The sequence below is a fragment of the Schistocerca nitens genome, chromosome 5 (assembly GCF_023898315.1).
Source record: "Schistocerca nitens isolate TAMUIC-IGC-003100 chromosome 5, iqSchNite1.1, whole genome shotgun sequence".
Classification (NCBI taxonomy): Eukaryota; Metazoa; Arthropoda; class Insecta; order Orthoptera; family Acrididae; genus Schistocerca; species Schistocerca nitens.
In genome coordinates this window covers 867,984,617-867,993,424 of record NC_064618.1, presented here as the reverse complement: position 1 = coordinate 867,993,424, position 8,808 = coordinate 867,984,617, and positions in this window count along the sequence as shown.

Genomic DNA, 8,808 nt, shown 5'->3' with positions numbered 1-8,808 from the left:
ATCAAAGAGACATTTTTCATTCCTTAATTGAGTACCTCCATATTTTCAGCAAATAAGAGATACATGTTTGTATTAGGCACATGGTCAGGTTATTTTCATAATGATGCCTAATCACTATGCAAAGCTCCCATTCTTGAGTCCAACTGCCTGATTGCTGCAAAATTGAGCTAGAAAATACATTCAATGAGAAAAGGGAGAGCTTTGCATCAGTTGCTATGACACAGGGATATTCTTACACCAGTCACTCATCTCCTACATTTTACTGGCATGTAACATTTCTGTCATGCCAGTAAAATTCTAAAAATTATTTAAAAATAAAATTAATCAGAATTATGAGCAAAGCAGATCATAAGCAAAACTGCTCACTCCTCTTTATCATGTTGAAGTTATTGACTGCTGCAAATCTACACATCTGTGCAACATTACGTCATGTCAAAGTTCATGGCATGTTCAATAACAGAGGGGTACATCATGTATAATCACGAAACAGAGTAAGACAAATAACTGTAGTTTTTATTTAGGAAATGCAGTTGTACTTTTATATACCCTTGTGTCTGTAACATTTATATGTATTTGTTGACAATGTATTGTTGACATGTTGACAATATGACTGATTAAGTACTGTAACTCGGGGCTTTCTTTGGTATGTTCAATTACAGAGCGGTACATCACATATAAACATGAAACACAGTAAGACAAATACTTGTAGTTTATATTTAGGAAATGCAATTGTACTTTTAAATACTCTCGTGTCTGTATCATATATAGGTATTTGTTGACAACATCCATACAATCTATATTGTCTATGGATGGATAGAATAAATAAATAAATAAAAATAAATAAAAAAGTATAGACATCTTGAAACAACTGAAAATTTATTTGAAAAATCTGCTCATTTCTCTCCCTACAGTATATTTAAAGTTAATATTTATGATTATTTTCTGAAACATTCATTCTACTGCCTCAGCAGGGGCAGGTAGTGGGGTCACAGAAGAGGTGTGAGGAATGAAATGTTAGGGTACAGTTGGGGGAAGGTGCTGTAGTGCTGTCTATGGGAGTGTGCAGGGCTGGGTCATGGTGTTGGTGACAGAATGGTGGGCATTAGCTGGGGCATTGGGATTCTGTGCTTCAGGTGAATGGGAGACAGGAAAAAAGATTAGGGGGGAGGGGGCATGGAAGAACTACATAGATGTGCTCAGGGATATAAGGTATATGAGAGTCTGGATTGGGAGCAGGGAAGGGAACAGAGTCTGATGGGAACATGGACTAGCAGAAGCAGAGGTCAGAGGGGTTAAGGGAATGAATTAATGTATTTTGTTTGAGGATTCATACATCTTATGTGAATGTTTTTAACTGTTTATTAAGACTATTGACATGCATCAGCTATTTCATATTTTCCTGAACATATATATTTTGTCTCATTTACTCATGAGACAGTTTTTCCATGAATTCTAAAAATCAGTGTTGCTGGGTGGAGCTTTTGAGCAGATTAGAGACTGACTGAAACTGTTTTCCAGAATTTATGATAAACCTATTTGTCCTGCTCCTGTAGACTGCCTTTATCACACTGTACTTGAATATTGCTTGTCAGTATGGGATCCTGTTCCATTCATGTATATAGCACATGGAAAGGATGATAGTGTGAATGGCCCTGTGTGTGATCTAATTAATTTAATATTATCTGCATGACCCCTACTGGAGCAACAATTAGGGGTTGTGGTAAATTTCTTGAAACATCATTTGAAGTTGGTTCTTGAAATTTTGTAAGTAGGCTTTCTCGCGATGGCTTATGTCTATCTTCAGGAGCCTGTCAGTTCAGTTTCTTCAGTATCTCTGTTACACTCTCCCATGGATCAACCAAACCTGTGACCATTAATGTTGTCCTTCCTGTTTCCATTCAGTGCCCCTGTGGGTCCCATTCCAGGAAGATACAAGGAAGAACAGCATGATCCAATGCAGTTAGCAAGCACAAAAGCTTCATGGAGATGAACAGTCAACTCCTGTGGTAGATACCATAAGACAGCCATTCTACATAATGGTGTAGTTTATTATTAAAAGTTCTGTCAGTGTATGTTCCCATAAGAGTATGTCCTATGTACATCTCATGAAAAGACCATAAAGATAAAATTAGAGTGATTTAAGCCCACATGGAGGCTTACTGGCAATTATTCTTCATCCAAACCGAACATGACTGGTATAGGAAAGGGGCAAGTGACAGCGGTACATAAAATACCCTTCGCCTTTCTAGAGATTCTCTCATGGCCATGCCTCTTTCAGCTGACCTTGGAGCTAGCATTTATTTCAATGGGGAGACATGGCTATTCCACCCCAGTTCTTGAAATAGTCTATCAGCAATACAACCGGAATAATGTATTTGTTGTTTTCATGTGTAAAGCAACTTGTTGACACATATGTGATCATTTGATCGCTACTGACTTTTTGTTTCACTGTTTAGCAATGGGCAAAAGAATGTGTTTGTTTAATGTTAACATGTAACAGGAAAAAAAATTGAAATTTTGGGATGACAGTTGCAATGAGCTTGTTTATTGCACTCCATGCTCTCCACAATTTTCTGTTCCACAAAAGGGAAAGGGTGATATAAAAGATCAAATAATAACAACTAAATGTAGGAGCACTATTACTACTACTACTTCAGCAAACATAAGAGGGTATTTCATGTTACAATATTTCTGAAATGTTTGAATTTGTAAGGTCTTTGCCTGGCACATATGCTACAATGGACTTTTTCCAATGAGATGGAATGTTTGGTCTGCAGAAAGAGGTGGACTCTCAGTATCTGCTGTCCAACTTCTGCTAAATATTAAAATCAATCACAAACTTTATTATTGTGAATTTTATGATGCGATCAAAACAAACAAGTTCTGAAAAAAGGTTCATGTTTTATGGATTGTCTGAACAATAAATTGCAATGATGTGGAATAAGTCATTTACATCTATATTACAAATTAATTACAAAATATGGTTACATTTTAAGCATTTTCCTTGTTTGTATTATTATTATTTCTTTCTTTTCTCCGACATTATGTCTGGTCAAAAATGGAAAGTGACATGGACCTTGATCAAGCGTGACATCCTTTTAACTGTACGGTATATGTTATATTGCATTTAGGAACTTTCGTGTAATTGAACATGTATCAATAATTACGGATTTCTGTAGTTGTATATATAAGTTTGGATGTAACTGTATTGCATTGATGTACTGGTGGATATTGTGTGGTACGACTCTTGCAGTTGATAGTATAATTGGTATAATGTCAGCTTTATCCTGATGCCACATGTCCTTGACTTCCTCAGCCAGTTGGATGAATTTTTCAATTTTTTCTCCTGATTTCTTCTGTATATTTGTTGCATTGGGTATGGGTATTTTGATTAGTTGTGTTAATTTCTTCTTTTTATTGGTGAGTGTGATGTCAGGTTTGTTATGTGGTGTTGTTTTATCTGTTATAATGGTTCTGTTCCAGTATAATTTGTATTCATCATTCTCCAGTACATTTTGTGGTGCATACTTGTATGTGCCTCCCCCCATGAACCATGGACCTTGCCGTTGGTGGGGAGGCTTGCGTGCCTCAGCGATACAGATGGCCGTACCGTAGGTGCAACCACAACGGAGGGGTATCTGTTGAGAGGCCAGACAAACATGTGGTTCCTGAAGAGGGGCAGCAGCCTTTTCAGTAGTTGCAGGGGCAACAGTCTGGATGATTGACTGATCTGGCCTTGTAACATTAACCAAAACGGCCTTGCTGTGCTGGTACTGCGAACGGCTGAAAGCAAGGGGAAACTACAGCCGTAATTTTTCCCGAGGACATGCAGCTCTACTGTATGATTAAATGATGATGGCGTCCTCTTGGGTTAAATATTCCGGAGGTAAAATAGTCCCCCATTCGGATCTCCGGGCGGGGACTACTCAAGAGGACGTCGTTATCAGGAGAAAGAAAACTGGCGTTCTACGGATCGGAGCGTGGAATGTCAGATCACTTAATCGGGCAGGTAGGTTAGAAAATTTGAAAAGGGAAATGGATAGGTTAAAGTTAGATATAGTGGGAATTAGTGAAGTTCGGTGGCAGGAGGAACAAGACTTTTGGTCAGGTGATTACAGGGTTATAAATACAAAATCAAATAGGGGTAATGCAGGAGTAGGTTTAATAATGAATAAAAAAATAGGAGTGCGGGTTAGCTACTACAAACAGCATAGTGAACGCATTATTGTGGCCAAGATAGACACAAAGCCCATGCCTACTACAGTAGTACAAGTTTATATGCCAACTAGCTCTGCAGATGATGAAGAAATAGATGAAATGTATGACGAGATAAAAGAAATTATTCAGGTAGTGAAGGGAGACGAAAATTTAATAGTCATGGGTGACTGGAATTCGTCAGTAGGAAAAGGGAGAGAAGGAAACATAGTAGGTGAATATGGATTGGGGGGAAGGAATGAAAGAGGAAGCCGCCTTGTAGAATTTTGCACAGAGCATAACTTAATCATAGCTAACACTTGGTTCAAGAATCATGAAAGGAGGCTGTATACATGGAAGAAGCCAGGAGATACTGACAGGTTTCAGATAGATTATATAATGGTAAGACAGAGATTTAGGAACCAGGTTTTAAATTGTAAGACATTTCCTGGGGCAGATGTGGATTCTGACCACAATCTATTGGTTATGAACTGCAGATTGAAACTGAAGAAACTGCAAAAAGGTGGGAATTTAAGGAGATGGGACCTGGATAAACTGAAAGAACCAGAGGTTGTAGAGAGTTTCAGGGAGAGCATAAGGGGACAATTGACAGGAATGGGGGAAAGAAATACAGTAGAAGAAGAATGGGTAGCTCTGAGGGATGAAGTGGTGAAGGCAGCAGACGATCAAGTAGGTAAAAAGACGAGGGCTAATAGAAATCCTTGGGTAACAGAAGAAATATTGAATTTAATTGATGAAAGGAGAAAATATAAAAATGCAGTAAATGAAGCAGGCAAAAAGGAATACAAACGTCTCAAAAATGAAATCGACAGGAAGTGCAAAATGGCTAAGCAGGGATGGCTAGAGGACAAATGTAAGGATGTAGAGGCTTGTCTCACTAGGGGTAAGATAGATACTGCCTACAGGAAAATTAAAGAGACCTTTGGAGAGAAGAGAACCACTTGTATGAATATCAAGAGCTCAGATGGAAACCCAGTTCTAAGCAAAGAAGGGAAGGCAGAAAGGTGGAAGGAGTATATAGAGGGTTTATACAAGGGAGATGTACTCGAGGACAATATTATGGAAATGGAAGAGGATGTAGATGAAGACGAAATGGGAGATAAGATACTGTGTGAAGAGTTTGACAGAGCACTGAAATACCTGAGTCGAAACAAGGCCCCGGGAGTAGACAACATTCCACTAGAACTACTGATGGCCTCGGCAGAGCCAGTCATGACAAAACTCTACCATCTAGTGAGCACGATGTATGAGACAGGTGAAATACCCTCAGACTTCAAGAAGAATATAATAATTCCAATCCCAAAGAAAGCAGGTGTTGACAGATGTGAAAATTACCAAACTATCAGTTTAATAAGTCACAGCTGCAAAATACTAACGTGAATTCTTTACAGACGAATGGAAAAACTGGTAGAAGCCGACCTCGGGGAAGATCAGTTTGGATTCCGTAGAAATGTTGGAACACGTGAGGCAATACTGACCTTGCGACTTATCTTGGAAGAAAGATTAAGAAAAGGCAAACCTACGTTTCTAGCATTTGTAGACTTAGAGAAAGCTTTTGACAATGTTGACTGGAATACTCTCTTTCAAATTCTGAAGGTGGCAGGGGTAAAATACAGGGAGCGAAAGGCTATTTACAATTTGTACAGAAACCAGATGGCAGTTATAAGAGTCGAGGGGCATGAAAGGGAAGCAGTGGTTGGGAAAGGAGTGAGACAGGGTTGTAGCCTCTCCCCGATGTTATTCAATCTGTATATTGAGCAAGCAGTAAAGGAAACAAAAGAAAAGTTCGGAGTAGGTATTAAAATTCATGGAGAAGAAGTAAAAACTTTGAGGTTCGCCGATGACATTGTAATTCTGTCAGAGACAGCAAAGGACTTGGAAGAGCAGTTGAACGGAATGGACAGTGTCTTGAAAGGAGGATATAAGATGAACATCAACAAAAGCAAAACGAGGATAATGGAATATAGTCAAATTAAGTCGGGTGATGCTGAGGGAATTAGATTAGGAAATGAGACACTTAAAGTAGTAAAGGAGTTTTGCTATTTAGGGAGTAAAATAACCGATGATGGTCGAAGTAGAGAGGATATAAAATGTAGACTGGCAATGGCAAGGAAAGCGTTTCTCAAGAAGAGAAATTTGTTAACATCGAGTATAGATTTAGGTGTCAGGAAGTCGTTTCTGAAAGTATTTGTATGGAGTCTAGCCATGTATGGAAGTGAGACATGGACGATAACTAGTTTGGACAAGAAGAGAATAGAAGCTTTCGAAATGTGGTGCTACAGAAGAATGCTGAAGATAAGGTGGGTAGATCACGTAACTAATGAGGAGGTATTGAATAGGATTGGGGAGAAGAGAAGTTTGTGGCACAACTTGACTAAAAGAAGGGATCGGTTGGTAGGACATGTTTTGAGGCATCAAGGGATCACAACTTTAGCATTGGAGGGCAGCGTGGAAGGTAAAAATCGTAGAGGGAGACCAAGAGATCAATACACTAAGCAGATTCAGAAGGATGTAGGTTGCAGTAGGTACTGGGAGATGAAGAAGCTTGCACAGGATAGAGTAGCATGGAGAGCTGCATCAAACCAGTCTCAGGACTGAAGACCACAACAACAACAACAACTTGTATGTGGGAACGTGTTGTTTTATTAGTTTATGTTGTATGGCAAGTTGTTGATGTATTATATTTGCTACATTGTCATGTCTTCTGGTGTACTCTGTATTTGCTAGTATTGTACATCCGCTTGTGATGTGATCTACTGTTTCTATTTGTTGTTTGCAAAGTCTGCATTTATCTGTTGTGGTATTGGGATCTTTAATAATATGCTTGCTGTAATATCTGGTGTTTATTGTTTGATCCTGTATTGCAATCATGAATCCTTCCATCTCACTGTATATATTGCCTTTTCTTAGCCATGTGTTGGATGCATCTTGATCGATGTGTGGCTGTGTTAGATGATATGGGTGCTTGCCATGTAGTGTTTTCTTTTTCCAATTTACTTTCTTCATATGTATTGATGTTATGTGATCTAAAGGGTTGTAGAAGTGGTTATGAAATTGCAGTGGTGTAGCCGACATATTTATATGAGTGATTGCTTTGTGTATTTTGCTAGTTTCTGCTCGTTCTATAAAGAAATTTCTTAAACTGTCTACCTATCCATAATGTAGGTTTTTTATATCGATAAATCCCCTTCCTCCTTCCTTTCTGTTTAATGTGAATCTTTCTGTTGCTGAATGTATGTGATGTATTCTATATTTGTGGCATTGTGATTGTGTAAGTGCATTGAGTGCTTCTAGGTCTGTGTTACTCCATTTCACTACTCCAAATGAGTAGGTCAACATTGGTATAGCATACGTGTTTACAGCTTTTGTCTTGTTTCTTGCTGTCAATTCTGTTTTCAGTATTTTTGTTAGTCTTTGTCTATATTTTTCTTTTAGTTCTTCTTTAATACTTGTACTATCTATTCCTATTTTTTGTCTGTATCCTAGATATTTATAGGCATCTGTTTTTTCCATCACTTCTATGCAGTCGCTGTGGTTATCCAATATGTAATCTTTTTGTTTAGTGTGTTTTCCCTTGACTATTCTGTTTTTCTTACATTTGTCTGTTCCAAAAGCCATATTTATATCATTGCTGAATACTTCTGTTATCTTAAGTATTTGGTTGAGTTGTTGATTTGTTGCTGCCGGTACTTTTAGATCATCCATGTATAGCAAATGTGTGATTTTGTGTGGGTATGCTCCAGTAATATTGTATCCATAATTTGTATTATTTAGCATGTTGGATAGTGAGTTCAGAGCAAGGCAGAACCAGAAAGGACTTAATGAGTCTCCTTGGTATATTCCACGCTTAATCTGTATTGGCTGTGTTGTGACATTATTTGAATTTGTTAGGATATTAAGTGTGGTTTTCCCATTTTTCATTACTATGTTTAGGAACTGTATCAATTTAGGATCTACTTTGTATATTTCCAATATTTGTAGTAACCATGAGTGGGGTACACTATCAAAAGCTTTTTGGTAATCAATGTATGCGTAGTATAGCGACCTTTGTTTAGTTTTAGCTTGATACGTCACCTCTGCATCTATTATCAGTTGCTCTTTACATCCTCGTGCTCCTTTGCAACAGCCTTTTTGTTCTTCATTTATAATTTTGTTCTGTGTTGTATGTGTCATTAATTTCTGTGTAATGACTGATGTTAATATTTTGTATATTGTTGGTAGGCATGTTATGGGGCGATATTTAGCTGGGTTTGCTGTGTCTGCTTGATCTTTAGGTTTCAGATAAGTTATTCTTTGTGTAAGTGTATCAGGGAATGTGTATGGGTCTGCAATGTAACTGTTAAATAATTTAGTTAGATGTGAATGTGTTGAGGTGAACTTCTTTATCCAGAAATTTGCTATTTTATCTTTTCCAGGGGCTTTCCAATTGTGAGTAGAAATAATTGATTGGGTGACTTCATGTTGCAAAATTATCACTTCAGGCATTTGTGGTATCATCTTGTATGTGTCTGTTTCTGCTTGTATCCACCGTGCATGCCTGTTATGTTGTACTGGGTTTGACCATATGTTGCTCCAGAAGTGTTCCATGTCTGT